Source organism: Lemur catta, chromosome 3, assembly GCF_020740605.2.
Source record: "Lemur catta isolate mLemCat1 chromosome 3, mLemCat1.pri, whole genome shotgun sequence".
NCBI classification, from domain to species: domain Eukaryota; kingdom Metazoa; phylum Chordata; class Mammalia; order Primates; family Lemuridae; genus Lemur; species Lemur catta.
Window position 1 is genome coordinate 105128352 of NC_059130.1, and position 16498 is coordinate 105144849.

Sequence of the window (16498 nt, forward strand, 5' to 3'; positions counted from 1 at the left end):
AAATACACACGAGGACACTGGGGCCATGGAGGTGGAGTGACTTCCCCAGGTACCCAGCCTGTAAACTTGCAGCCACTTTCTCATTCCCAGCTGACTGCTCAGTCCCTTGGGTGTTAGAGGGCAAAGCACAGGGCACCTCGGTCCAGCTATGGACACCTGTCCCACGAGCCCCACCCCCACCCCAGATGCAGCCTAGAGCGCTGCCCAGGTGAGGCCCGGGGAGGTACGTGATATGGGGGCTGAAATCAGAACCCTTGGAAAAAGAGATTTAGACCCTTCAGATTTTAAAATAATAATAATAATTTTAAAAGAAATCTATCAAGTTGATGAGCTGTAGATATATTAAAATGCACGCTGAATTAAAGGGCTAAGTTCTCTCTGCATCTAAAAGACCATTATGCTCTTTCTCCACCTTCCTCACTCCCCACCCCTTCTCATTGCCTCCTCTCTCCTGCGCCTCCTCCTCCCTCCCCAGAGCGTGGCCTCTGCAGTCTCATTTCAGAGAATCAGGAGCCGTGTGGCTGCTCAGCCCCTCACCCTCCTGCACTTCCCATCTCTATGGTGACACTCCCCAGCAGATGCTGACAGGACAGGCCTGGAGGCAAAAACAGGGGAGACCTGGGCCTCCTGGGGGAGACCAGAGCCCAGGGGTGCTCCAGATGGGGCTGCGGTGTCCCCTCCGTCCCCGTGCCCCCTCCTGGCAGCAGGTGCATGTTAGTGGCCAGCCAGGCCCTGGTGTCCAGTGGCTGTGCAGGTTCCGAGTCTCCTCACGCAGCAGTGGGGGTTGCGGGGGGACTCTAGGAACATGGCATTTTGGGATGCTCACAGAGAAGAAAGAAAGAAAACTGAGCCACAAGTCTCACTGCAGCTGGCATTGACTGGGTGGCTCCTGTGTGCCGGGCACTTCCCACATCCCCTGCCAAGCGCCAGCCACGTCGCACGCTGCAGGTGAGGAGGTGGGGGTTCAGGGGGGCTGAAGATCAGGCCTCGACCTTGGGGCCAGGAGGTAGCAGGGCCGGAATCCAGCCCGGCTCTTCCACTGTGGGCGCCCTCTGAGGTTTTGTCACTGGCTCACTCATTCACTCATTCCTTCAGCAAACATGACTGAGGACCCACCAGGAGCCCAGGCCTGGCCAGTGACAAGAAGCCCCTGGAGCAGTGGGGGCAGAGCCTGTGGGGACGGGAAGCCTCTCCCAGAGCCATGGCCTTAGGGGTGGCAGGGGGAGGTGAGTCAAGGGTCTTTGGTGGTGAGGGGCACAAACCCCCAGTGGGGGGATGGGACGGAGGCCCCCTGGGGAGGGAGTAGCTGGGGCCCCTCCTTGCTCATCTCATCCCAGTGCCATCCCCCGGGGGCCTCCCTCCTTCCACTCCTAGCCGCAGGGGGGCACTGGGCAGGGCACCCAGACCAACCCCAAATCTGATTGGTCCTCCTTGGGTCACATGTCAACCCCAGAGCCAATCTGCTGTGACTGGGGGCGTGCCCAAGAGGGGGGGCAGCTCGGACTGGGGCCCTGGACCTGCAGGTGCGAGGCACGGGGTGAGGGGACCCCCGGGAGCCCCGCGGTGAAGGGGGCCGGGGGCAGGCTGGGCCGGGGCGGGGCTGGGTGTGCTGGGCGGTGCGTCGTTTGGCTCCCATTCTCACGCGGAGTAGAAAGATCTTTCTGAGAAGATCGTTATTCTCTTTTACGGCATCCTGTTTTGCTTTGTTTTGCTTTGCTTGTCAGGCCTGTGATGGCTTAATTCATTCGTCGGGTTCCTTGATTCTCAGCGCTCTTCCCACTGGGGTATCAACGCCCGGAGGGCGGGAGCCGTCCGCCCCCTTCGCTGCTGTGGTCCCGGCCGAGGGCACCGCTGGGCCATGGACGGTGCCCACTGAGGGAAGGAAGGAAGGAAAGAAGGAGGCAGGGAGGGAAGGAAGGAAGGAGGGAGGGAGGGATGGAAGGAAGGAAGGAGGGAGGGAAGGAAGGAAGGAGGGATGGAGGGAGGGAAGGAACGAAGGAAGGCAGGTTAACAGAGAACATAAGTCTCAAAACAGAAGGAAGTAGCAATCTCTGTTTTTACATTGCATTTAAGTAGTTGTTATAAGTATCATCATTATCATCATAAAAATGAATATTTATTGCACACACAGTACGTGCTGGGCCCTGTTTTGTATTCCACCTGTTATGTCAATTTGATCTGCACAGCAACCCTTCAAGGGGGTGACGATGCTGTCATTGTTTTACAGGAACTGAGGGAACTGAGAACATAAAAGCAAAGTCACCTGCCCCAGGCCACATTTAGAGCAAGCCCAGCCCGTCTGACTCAAGGGCCAGGTGCAGAACCATGCGGCCATGCTGCCCTACTGCGCCCCAGGCCCATTCTGGGTGCTCCGTCGATGAGCCCCTAGACCCCACGGTGAATCAGGAAGACGGATACATGAACAGTTAAAACATGATTGAAAAGGTCAGTGTGTTTGGGTGGTTGCATGGGGGGAGGGGGAAGAGGGCTGGGCAGGGTACCAGGTTTGAACATTAGAGTTAAGTTTCATTCAGCCCACCAGGATGTGTGTAAGGGATTTCACTTGGGGTTTGTCCCTTATTCCCGTGAGGCCTTGGGCACAGGCTCTCTGCTAGAGTGTTCTGCAGTGGATGCTCAGATGCCACACCAGTGGGTCAGGGCGTAGACTCAGCACAGATAGACCCACGTTCAGGTCCTAACTCTGCCTTTCCACAGGTGGTGCCATGGTGGGTGACTTATCCTTTTTGAGCCTCAGCTTCCTTTTCTGTAAAATTGATTGATAATCCTGCTTCATAGGGTGGTTGTGAGGGTTGGGCACATAGTGAGCATAAAGGACTGTTATTTATTATTATTATTATTATGGGGATGACTGTCCATGGGGACAGGACCTCACCTGTCTTGTTCACTGGTGTCCCTGGGGCCTGCCCTGGCCTGGCACATGGTAGCTACTCAGTGCCTGGGACTGGAGCCCCCAGACCCCACTGCCAGCAGCCTGGGGTCCACTCTGCACAGCTGGGTGGAGCCTCCCCGATGCCGCTTCTCCTAAAGAGACAGCAGCAGATCTACGTGACTCTCAAGAAAGGAACAATTTCATGAGATTCTCAATCTCTTTTTTTTCCTCCAGCCCTGATTCTTCTTGTTATTGACTTCAGCCGCTTAGCATGCCGGCTTGTCTGTAGCAGAGCTGGTGGCAAAATGACAGGGAGTCAAGGTCTCTGTGCCCTTTGCCCCAGCTTTTATCCATCCAATTTTATGCAGCTGGAGCCCCGGCTGCCACTCGGCTGGGGAAATGTCAAAACTATATTAAATCACAGCACGCAGACAGGTGACAGGAGAACACTTGTCACCAACCTCCTGTCTGTCCTGCGGCTCTCAAGCCCCAGTGGGGAGGGACCATCTTTGCCTGTCTCACTGTAGTCTGAGGGCCTGGCCCTCCTCAGTAATCACTGCTGTGGCACTGCAAGTGATTTTTTCAAGATTACAGTAGATGTGGCTGGGATCGCTCACCACCAGCTGTAGCCAGTGGTGACCGGAACACTTGGTCCGGCAGCCTCCCACCAGAGCAGCGCCAGGATGTGGAGCCCATCAGAACAGACCACATGGCAGGCAGCTGCTGGGCCATGGTTATTTTTCCTCTTTTAATCTTTATTAGTATTTTTTTAAAAAATTAAGGATGTCTTAGTCTGCTCAGGCTGCCATCACGAAATACCATAAGATTGGGTGGCTTAAGAGAGATTTATTTCTCACAATTCTGGAGGTTGCAAGTCCAAGATCTGGGTGCCAACATGGTCAAGTTCCATGAGGCCTCTCTTGCACACAGCTGCCTACTGGGGTGGGGGCGGAGAGAGCTTGAGAGAGGACTCTCTGGTATCCCCTCTTATGGGCACTAATCCCACCATGAAGCCCACCCTTATGAACTCAGCTGAACCTTATTGTCTCCCAAAGACCCCACCTCCAAATACCAACACACTGGGGGTTAGGGCTTCAACATATGAATTTTGGAGGGGACACAATTCAGTCCATAGCAGACAGTAACACAATCTCATTGTTAAATATACAAAAAATGTAAAAGTTCCGTGTTCCCTTTCCTTAGTCCCAAACCCACTTCCCGGATTAAACTCTGGAAATAATAATAATTAATAATAATAATCCTGTTGTCTTGTGTCCTCTGTGATAAGCCTTTTGACTCCCTGAGCTCACTTAAACTTCACACCAACCCCATGAGGTAGACACTTGCCATTCCTATTTTAAGGATGAGTGAACTGAGGCTGAGAGCATGGAGTGACCCTCATAGTTCTCTGCTGGTAACTCTGAGCAACTTCAACCCAGGCCTGCATGACTCCAAAGCCCACACTCTTTCCACCATGGCTTGCATTTTTCTATGCATGTTCTAAATTTTCTTTCTTTTACAATATAGGAATATTTGATGCACGCTAATTTATAATTTGCTTTTTGCTTGGGAATATCTCTCCATGTAAATCTGCTCCATCTTTCAATGGCTGCTTGGTGTTCTGTTGCAATAGACGCCCTCATTTGCTTTAGTCTATTTCCTCTAGATGTATTTGTGTTCAGTATTTAGGGGGCTTTTTCCTATTACAAGCAACATTACCTGCCATTTTATTTTCCCTCATTCATTTTAAATTAATTTTAATTATACAAGTGCTATATGCACACACTCTTATTATATACTCAAGCAAGAAAACATATCTCTGTGCTACCCTCCCCAGCAACTTGTCTCCAAATTTCCCCCACCCTCACAGTAACCACTGTTATCAGTGAGGTATGTTGCCCTCACAGACCTGTATCTATGCATTTATACACATACTTGTGTGTATTTATATACACATTTATATGCATGCTTAGCTATATATGTCCTGCTCTGTGTGCTTTTAAACAGATAAAAGGTTTCAAATGTATTTGTGCATCTGGCTTTTGAATCACTTAACAATATGCTAGACATCTTTCTATGTCAGTACATGCAGGGGGACCACATTCATTTTAATGAAGCCATGTGTCACATTCAAAGGCTTAGATGTTTCTCCTTCCTTCCTTCTCCTTCCCCTCTTTATTTCCCTCTCTCTCCCTTCCTCCCCTCCTTTCACCATTCCTCATTTCCCTACTGATGAGTGTTCAAGTTGTTCATTTTGTTCTCTATATAAATGTTCTTGTACAGCATGTACCCTTGTGCATGCTCCAGTGGGTACATGTGGGAGCCTTTTTCTGGTAGCAATACCTAGACAGGGAATGGCTGAGTTGAAGGGTTTGCCAGGCCAGGTCTTGTCTGAGTGAGGCCACAGGGGCTGGGGAGGGTCTGGGTCCCAGGTGGCTGTTTGCTGCAGCATGAGGCAAAATGAGAAGGATCTGTCCTTTATCTAATAGTCTGCTGTCTGTGGCCAAGTTCTTGGACAGCTCCTGTTGACGCAGCCAGCTCCTGCAGTGTTGGTTTGCTCTTGTAAAAGAGGTAAGATCGCCTGGCTATGTAGCTATTTGGACAGAATGCCCACCACAAGTCATCTGGCCCCTCCTGGAATTTTCTCCTGGAGCTATTGGGGGAAGCTTCCTATTGCCTTTGGGATCATGGAGTCGGAAAGAGCTGCTTGGGGCTACCTCTCTGTTCTCACGGGGCATGCCCTGGGTACTGAGGTCACTGAGAAAGAGGCAGAGATGAAAGATGGGCATAGAGGAGACTGTTAGGGCATGGAGACCCTGATTCTGGCTGTTCTCCTGTCCCAAGAGCTCCCGAACCTCCTCCCCAGCCCTGGAGCCTCTTCTCCATTCTAAAGGCCTCAGCTGCTGGGCTGGGGTCTGTGGCTGCTGCCCAGAGTCCTGATGGATCCTGGGAGTGGACTCATGAGGTCATGAGGGTTCCTCATGGACATAAAGTGAGTCCTCTGGGTACCTACAAGGGTCTCCTCTGACCCAGACCAGCTGGTTGACTTCAGCATCTCCTCCTGTGTCACACCCTGCGTGGGGGGCAGTCTGTTTTCTAAAGCACAGAGCTAGCTTTGCACACCCTTGCTTACCCTCGGGCAGCTACTCCTTGTTCTCAGGACCCTGGTGTATGGGGTCCTGCAAGGGCTGGCTCCTGACTGCCATGTTTCTCACCCCTTGCCCCTGCACACCTTAGACTCTGGCCCAACCAAACTTCTGTCTGTCCCATGGCGGGCCATTCTCTTTCTCCTCCAAGTCTTGGCACATACTGTCTCCTCGGCCTGGATACCTTTCTGTCTCTTTTCTGCCTTGCCCTCACTCCTGATTTCTTTACCTGGTAACTCATCCTTCAGTCTTGGAATTAAATGCCCCTTCCTCCAGAAAGCCCCCTTGCTCCCCTGCTCTGAGCTTGGTATCATAAGTAATGTAGCATCATCCAGTCGTGTGGTCACCTGGATGCTCCAGTAGACAGGAGCTCCCCAGAGGCAAGCTTTGTGTCCTTCATGCACATCACTACCTATGCCCCTTGCTTCTGGCACGAGGCTCAGTGAGGACCCCTGCAGTTACTCAGTGAATGAGCTCTGGGTCAGCAGGTGCAGGGCAGGTGCCTCGGAAACAAGACAGACCTGGGACCCAAACCTGACTCCAAACTTATTATATCCTGCAGGCCACTTTCCTCCAATGTAAATGAGATTTTTACTATCCATTTCTCCGAACTCTTGGGAAAAAGATAATGAGTGCGACAGCGTTTGGCAAATGCATTATGCAAATATTCATCTTTAAAGTAGCACTAGGTCAGAAAGACTGGATAGGCAGAAATTATTCTGAAAAATCTGCTAGCGTTTCTTTAGGATGAAAATGCAAATACCTCAGGTATGAAGCAAGGGGAAAACAGGTACGCACATTTAATGAAATGTTACAGTGTGCCAAGCTCATATCACACATATTAATTTTCTGCATAAAGAACTTCACAACTTTTGTTAGATTTATTATTTATTTTAGAAACTTTATAATTTTTTTCTAGTGTAAATGGCATCTTTATTTCCATGTATCGATTTTGAATCTAGCCAACATGCTAACCTCTCTTGTTATCTGTAAACCCTTTGGGTTCCAAAGAGGCAATCACAGCATATGCAAATAATGAGTTTTGCCTGTTCCTTTCCTTTCATTTCTTTTTCTGGTTAAGTGCTCTAGAAAAGACCTCCCATGTCGAAGAGTGATGGGTGGTGACAGCTGTCCTTGTGTGGTTCCTGCTCTCAGAAGGAAAGCTTTCAACATTGCACCATGAAACAGGATGTTGCTGTAGGCTTTTTTGGAGAGTATCTTTTATTCCTTTCATTCCTCGTTTGCTCAGAGTTTTATCATGGATCGATGCCAATTTTTATCGAATGCTTTTCCTACATCTATTTGGATGATCATATGCTTTAAATAGATCTCCTAATGTGGTTAATTACATTAATTAACATACTAATCCTAAACTACCATCATATTCCTAGGAGAAACCAAAAGTGGCCATAATATGTTATTTATTCATTGCTGGGATTTTCTTGCTAAATTTTTAAAAGACTTTTTGCTTTTACATTTTTGAGTGCATATGCTCTGTAATCTTCCATTTTTGGTCTCACTTTGGATTCCAGGTTTTGCTAGTCTCATAAATGGTGAGAGAACTCACTTATAAAACCACCTGTGTAAAGTGTTTTATTTGTGGGGAAGATTTTTATTATTGACTCCATTTTTTCAGGGTTATAAAATTATGGAGAATTTTAAAATTCTTTTTGGGTCAGTTTTGATAGTTATATTTTTCTAGGAATATATTCAACTAACTTAAAATTTCAGGTTTATTGGCGTAAAGAAGTTCAAACAATTTTCCTTTGTATTCTGTCCCTATAATTTGTATAGTGATGTCTGTTTCCCATTGCCTATGTTGTTTATCTGTGCTTGTTAGCTCTTTGTTTTTATTTAATCTTACCAGTCTTTTCTGTTTTAAGTTTTTTTTCCAGAGAGCACACTTCTGGCTCTGTCGAGCCTCTCTGTTACATGTAGATAGTTTTCTCACCGGTGGCAATGAGAGATACAGTCCCCGAATAAACAGGCCTGGAGGCTCTGGAAGGTCAGAGGCTGGCTGGAGACTGGCCATGGCTGTCACCTGGGCGGCGATGGATGAGACGGCAGGGGAGGGCAGCTTGTGCTCCAGCGCCCGGTGAGCAGGGGGGACAGGGATTTTCTGTGGATCACGTGGAAGCCTTAGGATTTCTCAGAGCCTTGAGCAATATTATTGGGCCCCTCTTCTTGAGAGAGAAGGGTCCGGGCAGTGAGGTGGGGTGCCAAGGAGCATCCCTGGGGTTGGATGGAATAGGGCACAACAGGTCAGCCAGAGGGAGCATCTCCTTTGTCAGGAACTGCACTTCCAGTAAACACAGCCCTGTGTGCCGCAGGAAAGAGCTGGCATGTGCACGTCCCCTGCCATTGAGGGCCTCCACTCTGAGGGGAGGACCACAGGCAGCACCAGCCAAGTGAAAAACGCTTCCCTTTTTCCTTTCGGGCTTCCTGTCCTCTGCTGGGAGCCTGGAGGGGGAGAAAGAGGGGGTGGGCAGACCATACACCCCACCTCCTCACCCCTTACCCAGACGGGGACCCTGAACCCTGGTGACACCTGAGCTGGAGAGAGGGGACAGGCGAGTGGCTAGACCTGACTGGACCTCTTAATGCTGCCAGGTGCACAGGACTGAACACAGATGCTGTCACCGGTGAAGGTGAGTGCAAAGCCAAGGCTGTGTGTCTGTGGTGTCCTTAGGCGGCTCAGAGGCAGCTGGATGGAAGGCAGCACTGGAGGGATTGATGCCACGTCCTGTTTGTGCCCCATCAGATTCTGCCCAATCAATGAATTGGTGACATATTTATTGTGCAATTTTGAGAAAAAATGAGGTTTGGGGACTCCCATATATCTCTCCCCAGAAGCTTTAGGCTCTGGGGTTACTTATAACAGCAAACATTTGAGAACAACCAAATCAGCTCGACAGGAGGGATTCAGTTAATTTAACTCAGCCTCATTCACTTGGCAGAATGTTCCACAGTGAATAAAAACAGCGATTACACTCATAACAACAGGGCAACTGCTTAATGACTTAATGTTAAGTTAAAAATACAAAAACAAAACCAAAAACAGACATCAGGAAACTTAATTATACATACGGATCAATAATAACTATGTCCAAAAAGCCAAAAAGAAAGAATGTTAGAAGCGATAAAGCCAAAATGTCAAAACCAGTTGTCTCTGCAGTGCTGAAAATACACATTTCTTTTTTAGTTTTAACTATTCATTTTCTTTTTTAAAAATAGACTTTGTTATTTAGAACAGCTTTAGATTTACCAAAAAATTAAGAGGATGGCAGAGAGACCACCATGTAGTCTGCACTCAACATCCCCTATTATTAACGTCTAACATTATTAGGGTGTATTCGTTACAATTAGTGAAATAACATTTGCACAGTATTATCAACTAAAGTCCATACTTTATATTCAGATTTCCTTAGTTTTTACCTAATGTCTTTTTCATGTTCCAGGATCTTACCCTGGATACTTTAGTGTGTTTAGTCATAATGTCTCCTGGGGTGCCTCTTGGTTGTGACAACTTCTCAGCCTTCCCTTGTTTTTGATGGCCTTCACAGTTTTGAGGCATACCAGTTGGGCATTTTATAGAATGACTCTTAATTTGGATTTGTCTGATGCTTTTCTCATGATGAGACTGGGGCTACAGGTTTTGGCAGGAAGACCACAGAGATGAAACATTCTCGTCATGTCATACCAAGGGTGCTTGCTATCAACGTGACTTATCGCTGTTGATGTTGTGATGTTGACCTTGACCGCCTGGCTGAGATATTGTTTGTCGGGTTTCTCCACTGTATGGTTACTCTCCCCTGCCCCCCACTTCCATTCCGTGCCCTTTGGAAGGAGCCCTGTGGCGGCCCACACTGAGGGAGTGACGGAGAGGGGGACTAGTGCTCTGTGTTAGGGTGGAGTAGCTACACACATGACTTGGAATTCTTCTTCATAGGACATCTGTCTCTTCTCCCCCACTTATTATTTTATTCAAGCATTTATTTATATTCACTCATGAGTATTTATTTTGTACCTTGGGTTATAAGACAATACTACTTCAGTCATTTCCTTACTCCAGCTTTGGCTGTGGGAAGGCCTTTCAGTTGGTCCCTGTGTCCCTTCGTCCCACTCCCATCAGTGCAGGTTTCATTTTTGGTTGTTGCTGGTTTAGTGTTTTCCTTGCTTCCTTATTTTCTGGCACTACAGTATGATCCAGGCTCATCTTGTGTCCTTCCCGCCCCAGTCCTGGAATCAGCCGTGTCTGCGAGAGGCCCTGGTGCCTTTTACTGGAGAATAATATGAGAACCCAACATCTGGGAACTAGGTGTGTTTCTGTTAGGCCCTCTCAGCTGACAGAGCAAGAATATGCATGTGTGTGTGCTAACCAATGTGCATACACATAGCCACACATATTCCTTTGTATCGCTACCAGCATCCAGGTTAAATATCTGTATTAAGTGAAATATGAGTTCATGCGATGTCTCCAAATCTAGATAATTACCATGTGCATCACTCTAGCCTCTTCTCCTTGCTTATATGCAAAATCCTGCTCTGACAGTAAGAAACCTGGCTCCCACAATCTGCTACCCATGTACTTCATTGTTTAATTCCAGTGTATACATATATGATAGTATCAGAATTGTTGACCCGGACTCTGGTGGGAAACAGCTTTGTCCACCAGAGTGCAGTGATCATGTAGTTTCTTTTGCTTTTAGTCTTATAGACTCTGCTCATTTCCAAACTGACTTAGGGTAGTGCCTCCCCTGGCCCCTTCCTTGTTTCAGACATTTGCGATACAGTTAGATTTTCTTGTCATGGGATCCTCTGATTGGTTTAACCATTGGTTAAATGGTTTTTAAAACATTTGTAGACATCTTGATTCACTCTTTGTCCTGTAATATTCTGTGGGCTTTGGCAAATCCGTAATGTCATGTGGTCACCATCGCAGTATTGTACAGGATAGGTTCACTGCCCTAAAAATCTCATCCTCACGTCTTCAACCTGTGGCAAGCACTGATCCTTTTACCTTTTTTAGAATGTCACATAATTGGATATTGAAAAGTTTGCCTTTTCAATAGTTTGCCTTTTTCAGAATGTCATAAAATTGGAATTAGACATCATGTGTCCTTTTCAGACTGGCTTCTTTCACTTAGCAATATGGATTTAAGGTTTAGCGAAGTCTTGTTGTGGCTCGATAGAACCTTTCATTTTTGACACTGAATAATAATTCAATCATATGGATGCATTGCAGCTTGTTTATTCATTCATCTATTAAGGACATAATGTTTGCTTCCAGTTTTGGTGATTATGAATAAAACTGCTATAAATATTCACATGCAGATTTTTGTGTGGATATAAGTTTTCAAATTATTTGGGTAAATATGTAGGTACACGATTGCTAGATCATGTAGTAACACTATAGTTAGCTTTGTCAGAAACTGCCAAACTGTCTTTCAAAGTGGCTGTACCATTTTGCATCCCACCAGCAATGAGTGAGAGAATTCCTATTTCTCTTCATTCTCTTGCACTTGGTATTGTTAGTTTTTTTTTAAATAAATTTTGTCCATTCTAATAGGTATGTAGTGGTATCTCATTGTTTTAATTTTCAAATCCCTAATGACAAATGATGATATTTTTCATATGCTTATTTGCTATTTATTTATCTTCTTTGGTGAGGTGCCTGTTCAGATCTTTTGCCCTTATTTTAATTGGAATTGTTTTATTGTTGAATTTTATGAGTTATTTGTATATTTTAAATACAAGTCCTTGATAAGGTATGTGTTTTGCAAATATATTCTCTCAGGCCATGGCTTGTCTTTTGATTCTCTTACCTATCTTTCAGAGAGAAGAAATCTTTAACTTTAATAAAGTCTAACTTATTAATTTTTTTCTTTCATCAATCAGACTTTTATTATTGTATATAAAAACACATATCCTATATTTTCTTCTAGAAGTTTTGTAATTTGGTGTTTAACATTTAGATCTATGACCCATTTTGAGTTAATTTTTGTGAAAGATGTAAGATTGGTGTATAGGTTCATTTAAAAAATACGTGAATGTCCAATTGTTCAAGCACCACTTGTTGCAAAGGCTACTCTTCGTCCATCAAATTGCCTTGCTTTTTTTGTCGAAGATCTGTCATTAATTTTGGAAAATTCTTGGCCATTATTACTTCAGATAATTACCTCCTACTCTTTTCTCTCTTTTCCTTCTGGTATTCCAGTTATACCTATGCCACACATTTTGAAATATCTAACAGTTCTTGTATATTGTGCTCTTCTTTGATCATTTTTTCCCTTTTTTCATTTCAGTTTGGAAAGTTTCTGTTAGCTTATCTTCAAATTCACTGATCCCTTCCTTGGCTGTGTGCAATCTACTGAAGAATCTATCAAGATATACAACTATTATGTACCCATAATAGTTAAAAATTTAAAAAAATTATTAATAAAAGATTTGTTATAAAAGAGGTCATTCTTGGAACAGTTCAGTGTCTTGATCGTGGTAGTCGTTACATGAATCTAGACATCTGATTACAAAGGCAGAGAATGATGCACACACATCGGACCAGTGCCAAGTTTCTGGTTTTCATAATGTACCATAGTTACCGAAGATGTAACCATGGGGGGAAGCTGAGGCAAAGATGCATGGGAGGGCGCTGAGTATCTTGGCAACTTCTTGTGCAGCAATAATTATTTCAAAATTTTTAAAAAGTTTTTAAAAACAGTCCATCAAAACCATTCTTAAGTTTTTTAAATCTTTTTTAATGTTTAGCATTTTCTTTTGATTCCTCCTTAGAGTTTTAATCTCTCTGACTACAATACCCATTTGTTCTTTCATCTTGTCTGTTTTTCCAATCATTAGAGCCCTTAATGTATTAATCATAGTTGCTTTAAATTCTCTGTATGCTGATGATTCAAAATATCTGTGTCATATCCGGGTCTGCTTCTGATGCTTGTTTTGTCTCTTCAGCTTCATGTTTTTTTTGTTTTTCATTTTTTACCTTTTTGCGGGCCTTGTAATTTTTGTTGAAAGCCAGACTTGATATATTGAGTAATAGGAACTAAGGTTAAAAAAAAGTCTTCAGAGTGAAATTTTACAGTAGACCCCCCTTAATCGCAATTTTGCTTTCCATGTTTTCAGTTACCCTTGGTCAACCAGGGTCTGAAAATAGGTGAGTATAGTCAATAAGATATGTTGAGAGAGAGAGAGAGGCCACATTCACATAACTTTTATTACAGTATATTGTTATAATTGTTTCATTTTGTCATTGGTTATTGTTGTTAATCTTTTACTGTGCCTGGTTTATGAGTTGAACTTTTTCCTAGGTATGTATGTATGTGTAGGGAAAAATATAGTTTATATGGGGTCCAGTACTAGCCACAGTTTCAGGCATCCACTGGGGGTCTTGGAACGTATCCCCCATGGGTAAGAGGGGATGACTATTTTAATCTGGTTAGATTTAATGTTTAATGTGTCTGATGTCTGATGTAGCTATAGATGCTAGGGGCCTGCAGTTCGTCAAGTGTCCTCATTTGTGTCTCCTTTGTGGTCTTTAAGATTCCTTAAGAGCTCCTCCTCAGATAGAGCTATGTTTGGGGCACTCTGGCTATCATCTACTGTTGTTGTCCTGCAGCTCTGCCCACAGGGCTGTAGGGTGTGCGGTGGGAAGTGTTATTGTTAAATCTCCGTCTTTTAGTGGGACCGTGCTCCTGGGCTGTGACCTTCACAGCTGTTTCTTCATTTGTTTTTTTCTTTCCTGTGTTAGGTGAAATAGCAAGGCTAGAAAGGGCTGGAATTGGGTAAATTCCTTTCCCCCTAGGTGTGATAAGGTCTTTTCCCCTGGGGAGGAGGCCTTCATTATGGGGAACAGCCTGGGCTCACTCTTCCCCTCCTCCCTGCTAGAACAGGGGAGGAGTTTTCTTGGTTCCTGTGGCCTCTCAAACTGGTCTGCACTCAGCCTCGAGAATTTCATTCCAAATGACCACTGAAGGATTCCTGCCAATTTACGGCTCTAGCTGCTTCTGAGGAGAGCTTAGAAAGTAGACTGTTTACAAAGGTGAGGTCGGGGTGAAGGGACACCACAGGCACAGGGTGACGGACTGGCTGTACCCGTGTGAGCAGGGCCCAGCTGCACCTGTCACCGACCACTACAGGATCCACCACTGACTGGCAGCCTACAGTGGCACTTGGAGTCCCCAGCAATTAGTGTCAGTTCAAATCCTGTGTCTCGTAATCTCCAGGATGGGTCCCTTCCCCAGGGCACATCCACTCGGATGAATGAACCTGCTCCCGCAGGAGAAAGCCTGGAGGAAGACGGGCGGCTGCTCTCGCAGGACGGTGCAGAGGCTTTCCCGCGTGCCGCGCCTGCCTTCCAGCAGGGGCATCTGTGTCTGCGGATCCTTGGAGGCCATCAGACCCAGGGTGTTTTGTTTTTTTCAGTTAGACCAGGATACTCTAGGAGGCTGCTTGTCCATCTCTTTCCCAGGGATACCATGATCAGTGAGTCACTACCAAAGATCCCTGTAGGATGAGGCGTTCTGCTCACCTGTCCCTCCCTGCCGTCCTTTTTTGCAGATGCTCCCAGCGTGGTTTTGGCAGCTAAGTGTTCCTGTGTCCCTCTGTCCCATCATCCCCGTTGAAGTTGGTGAGCCCACCTCAATAGTAGCTTCCACCCGAGGCCATAAATTTCCTAAAATGAAACAATCACAGAGCTTTTCAGGGGTCCTGTCACTGTGGGTTTCTTCAGTTCCCTCTGTCTGTTCTCATAGAACATGGTGTGGGGTGGGTGTATGGGTTGCACAGGATGAAACACGTCCAACATTTCCATCTCTTGAGGCCTTTGGGTTCGCTCTCTGCATCATCCCAGGACGCTCTGGCATTTCAAATGCAGCCACTATGACATGTGACTCAGGCAACCAACCAAGCAAGCCGCTGGAGCCTCCTCCACGTGCACGAGCTAACACAATAAGTCCAGATTCCCGGTAAGTGCACACTTACCCACGAACTTGCCTCCCTCTTGGGTTACATTTCCTCCTTGGTCTAATACCCACAGAATCCACCCCTCCTCTGTGTTTTCCAGGTTTTCTTCAACATGTACAAGCAAAGTCTTGCTTTTGTTGTGTAGACGGTTTCCTCTTGGGTCACAGTTTGTACCTGTCCCTTTGGAGCAGGCTGACATTTCATCACTGTTGTGGATCTCTTGGCAGCGTGGGTGGTTGTGGGGGCTCTTGAGGTGAGTGAGCACCCAGTTAAAGGTTTCAAGGAGAAGAAAGCCACTTCTACGGTCAAGGGATGCTCCGAGTGATTGAAAGTTCAAGATTTGGGCTTCACGTGGATCCTATCAGGTGCTCCCACTCCATGTTTCAGATTCCCATTCTCACCCATGAGAAAGAATTTGCCAAGGACATGACTTTCACATGGGAAACTTGGCAAGACGGTAAACTCAACAGACGTTGGAATTCTGCAACCTGCACGATTAATTTTGTATTTGATTTTTGGGCACATCCTGTGGCTGCAAGAAATGAGAGATTTATTTAGGGCTGTCATAGCTGAGAGTTAAAGGACTAAGCTTAGAATTTTTATTCCAAATGCTCCGGTGCACTCAGCAGAAGCCACTGTGGTCCCTGCAGTCATCATCGCTGCCGCGGCAGTCAAGGCTGCAGCTACTTGGGCTCCCAAGGCACTTGCTTCCATTGACACTTTGTCACCATCAACCACAGGTGATGGTTCGATCCGTGGTGGTGCCTCTGCGAGCCATGAATTCCCGACCCCACTTCCCACTGGCGAAGAGCTCAGTCAGCACTGTGCTCAAACCTGGGGCCACGACCAACCCACTTCCAAGAATCTCATCTCGGTGGGTCTATGTCCTGGGATTGCACCAACTTTCCATCTTCCAGGATCCACACAAGAGACAGATACCACAGTGAATTTGAACAGGGAAAATTCAGTATAAATAAATAACGATTAGCTCTCGCCAAGGAATGCCTAGCGGGGGGGAAAGAACTCTAAAGAGTGCAGGTGTGAAGACCCGCTCTGCATCCAGGGTTCCATCTAAGGGACAAACTGGGAAGAGCCTCTCCTGCATCTCCAGCCCCACCAGGGCTGAGGCTCTGGGCCAGCGGGAGGGTGTGGAGCCCCCTGGCAGGGGGAGGGACTTGCTGGGGTACGGCTGGAGTGGTCCGCGGGGAGGCACCACCCCAGGAACTTGTCAGCAGGTACTCACGGGAGTGGGAACACTGCTGGGTGTCCCAGTGCCGGCCACCGCATGCAGCAGGAACAGCAGAGAAGAGCACAGCTGGAACGAGGAAGAAAAGCCCCTTTCTCCTCCTGGGTCCCTCCAACCCCTGCTACTGACAAAACGCAACCTCATGCCGGTTGGCGAGGGGGAACGTTCCAGTGCCACAAGCAGGTACCCGAGGATTTGGAGCTGAGAGGTGAGTACATGGACAGATGACATTCTTCAGTACCG

General features: G+C 46.6%; 1 long non-coding RNA gene across 16 annotated transcripts in view; it reads left to right on the top strand.

Moving 5' to 3' along the window:
• Positions 1-1194: 1194 nt before the first annotated feature.
• LOC123635866 overlaps positions 1195-16498 on the top strand; it is a 29490-nt gene continuing 14186 nt past the window's right edge. For 8 of the 16 annotated variants that reach the window (XR_006734232.1, XR_006734222.1, XR_006734237.1 and 5 more), the window contains exons 1-3: positions 7751-8131; positions 8647-8684; positions 14605-16463. This is a non-coding gene — a long non-coding RNA (uncharacterized LOC123635866). Of the gene's footprint in view, positions 1227-2024; positions 2446-7117; positions 7234-7750; positions 8132-8646; positions 8685-14604; positions 16464-16498 lie in introns of those variants that run through there. The other 8 variants (XR_006734226.1, XR_006734223.1, XR_006734224.1 and 5 more) reach the window with 8 other exon arrangements.